The sequence below is a fragment of the Vigna umbellata genome, chromosome 10 (assembly GCF_029865625.1).
Source record: "Vigna umbellata cultivar VRB3 chromosome 10, Vumbellata_1.0, whole genome shotgun sequence".
NCBI classification, from domain to species: Eukaryota; Viridiplantae; Streptophyta; class Magnoliopsida; order Fabales; family Fabaceae; genus Vigna; species Vigna umbellata.
Genome location: NC_142174.1, coordinates 5125140 through 5128697, shown reverse-complemented (window position 1 = coordinate 5128697; position 3558 = coordinate 5125140).

Sequence of the window (3558 nt, the reverse complement as noted above, 5' to 3'; positions counted from 1 at the left end):
GTGCCCAAGATAAGGTTCAACGCTAAAGATTCAAGGTCAAGTATATGCAATTTCACAAGGATGGTCCCCTGAACCTAGAGGTCAATGGTCACTAGAGCTATGGCCCCCTTCATAGCATCTCCACAACAGTCGAGTAATCAACTAGGTGTGAAAACACATATGAAGAGAACAGACTCTAGCTGGAGTTCTCACGATAGCCAAACAGGAAGTACATCCCAGAGTGACACCGCTACACAACTCCTCTAATTCTAAGTTACGCTCAGACCCGGGTATAGGGCCCCACTCATGATATGCCGAAAGTGTGTGTGTGAAGGGAGGAAATTATGCACACCCAAACCCTCTCCTGCAAAACAACCAGAAAAATTTCCAGGCAGATATAAACATATTGTCTATCCTAGGGTTCAATATTCAACAATTATTGCAATTATTCTAAATATCAAGCATAGATAGAGAAAAGGGAAAGAAAAACACAAAGCAAAACCACATCGAATTCGCGCATCTAATTAAATGGCTCGACTCTCTAAAAGTCCCCAGTGGAGTCGCCATCTGTCGCAACCGGAATCGCGACGGGACGACGATCCAAATAAGAAACGGGTTTTAAAAAGAGATTTGGAGTCGCCACCATAGTTTATTATGGAAAACTATGGAAAAACCTCAAAATGATAAAGCACGGTCCACGAAAACCATATTCTGGGTTCGGGAGTCGGTTACGTGTAGGGAAGGTGTTAGCACCCTACAACGCCTGCCCTAAGGCAGTACCTTTAACTAAATGCGCGAATATGATGTGGTTTTCAAAATGTTTAACTATCCCCTAAAATAAAATTATAAATAAACAAAATATATTTTTTAGTTTTTTGGGCCCGACAAGGATTGACCTTGCTCCTACGTATTCTCATTCAAAATGAGAAATCAGGGTTACGTAGTTCTAGCTGAAAGATTACTTGTAGCTGGGAATATTTTAGTATTTTTAATAAAGAAGGAAAAGGTTTTCTAGCACAAGGCCTACGCGAGCGGTCGCACGTGTGCTTAAACCTTTTCAAATATTTTTATTTGATTTTGAACTTTTGTAAAAGGAAAAGGTTTTTTAGCACAAGGCCTACGCGAGCGGTCGCACGTGTGCTTAAAACCTTTTCAAATATTTTTATTTGATTTTTAACTTTTGTAAAAGAAAAGGAAAAGATTTTCAGCACAAGGCCTACGCGAGCGGTCGCACGTGTGCTTAAACCTTTTCAAAATATATTTATTTGATTTTTACTTTTTGTAAAAGAAAAGGAAAAGATTTTCAGCACAAGGCCTACGCGAGCGGTCGCACGTGTGCTTAAAACCTTTTCAAAATATATTTATTTGATTTTTCACTTTTTGTAAAAGAAAAGGAAAAGATTTTCAGCACAAGGCCTACGCGAGCGGTCGCACGTGTGCTTAAACCTTTTCAAAATATTTTTATTTGATTTTTAACTTTTGTAAAAGAAAAGGAAAAGATTTTCAGCACAACGCCTACGCGAGCGGTCGCACGTGTGCTTAAACCTTTTCAAAATACTTTTATTTGATTTTATTATTTATATATAATTTTCCTTCTTCTTTTTTATTTAAAGTGCAGTAAATAACCAAGATAAAAATAAAAGACAAGATCTAGGAGTGGGGTTATCATACAAGGGGTTACATACAATAAAGACTAATAACTAAACAAATACTAATAAAAATAAAGAAACAAAAGCATAAAAATGAAGCAAGAGAAACAGCCCAACAAGAATAGGGGTGTAGAGATTAAAAACCAGGGGTGCGAAGAAATGAGGCTCCTTTGCTTGGGCCAATGCTGTCAGGAGTGTAAGAATGAGAAATAGGAGGTGCATCCCGAAATATATGTTCAAGCCCAATTCTCTTTGTTTTGTTTGCAAAAACAGAATGGGCTTAAGCCCAAATGGAATGAGGGTGTGAATGGAGTTATGCGTGGTGGCAGGCAGAGAGAATGTGGCCCAAAAGCTAGGTCCAAAGCCCTTTAACCCAAATCAGGAACATTAGGGGTTCTACACAATTCCCCCATTTCAACATCTGCACTCAATGCTCCATGGCTTCCTTCTCTGATCAAAAGAAACCAGAGACACTCACTTCCGCCGCTCACGGGCACGACCCAGCCTCCACCTAATAGGCCACCGTTAGCTGCGGTCTACAGCGTCGGTAGTGAAGACACTCGCCGCAGAAGCCATCGCCAGCCACGGCACCAGGCTCCCTTTCGTCTTCTTCTCTTCGCGCGAGCGAGAGAAGTAAGCTCCGACACCGTGAAGCGATGCCAGCGACACAGTTGCTCGCGCCTCTGTTGCTCCTCGCCGCAACGACCTGGACCGGTGAAGTTGCCGGCATCGTCAATGTCGCTGTCCTGCGCAAGTCGCCGCTGCGACCAAGCTGGGGCCGTCGCTTTTCCTCACCGGCTAGGAGCGCCGCCGCGGACCACCATCTTCGTCTTCTCTCGCTCAGACCTTGCCTACCCCAAACCAAACACCACGGCGATCTTCAAGCTCAGCTAAAAGATGTTGCCACGGGTCGTCGCCAAGACCATCGGCGACGTTACTCACGACAAGAGCGTCGTCCCTCTTCGTAGCGTTCCAAACCTTTCATTCTTCCTCAGTTTCTCTTCTCCCTCTGTTTGGTTGCTATGGACGCAAGGATGGTTCGAAGAGGAGGATGAGGATGGTCTGGCGAAATTGAAAAAGAATTGAAGGGTTCACAGTGGTTTAGTCATTTCTGGTTTTGTGATTTTCTTCTTGCAGGTTTAAGTGGATAAACAAAGATGCCTGTGAAGTGATGGTAGGGAGGTATGATTGATCTCGAGTGTTGAAGATGAAAAGGAAGAAGAAAGGGATGAAGATGATAGGTGCTGGCCGTGGGTGAGACAAAGGTTGGAGTGGACAGTGATTCTGGAGATTGAATCTGGTTTGGTGAGGAATTATGAGGGGTGACAATGAAGACGTTGTGTGAAAAGAATAGAGGTGTTCCTCCACTGAGGCCTGGGATGAAGGTGATGTGTATTGGAGGTAATGGAGGATCGTCCCCAGTGAATGATAGATCTGTTGGAGGCAATGGAGGATCGTCCCCCGTGAATGATAGATCTGTTGGAGGTAATGGAGTTGGGAGTGAAAAAGAAAAGTGGTTAGGTGGTTACGGGTGTGTGAATGATGGTGCCGTTAGAAAACGTGGTGGAGGCAGAGGTGTTTCGTTAGAGGTGAATCATGGATCCTTCTCAATGGAGATGAGGAATTGGGAGTAAAATGGAAAAGTTGTTGGGGTGGTTACGGGTGTCCGGAGCAGAGGGGTGGTCGAGAGCAAAAGGGTAGTCCGTGTGCGTGAGGGAGTAACCGTTTTTTCCTTTTCTCTTTTTTTTCTTTTTTTTTGCTTTCTTTTTACAATACTTATATGAAAAATCAAATGAAATAAAATAAAATAAATAAAAAAAACAAAATAAAATAATAAAATTCATAAAAAACATAAAATAAAATAAGATGCAATAAAAAAACGAAAGACCTATATTATTTAGTCATCCGGACGAAATTGGGTGTTGACAAA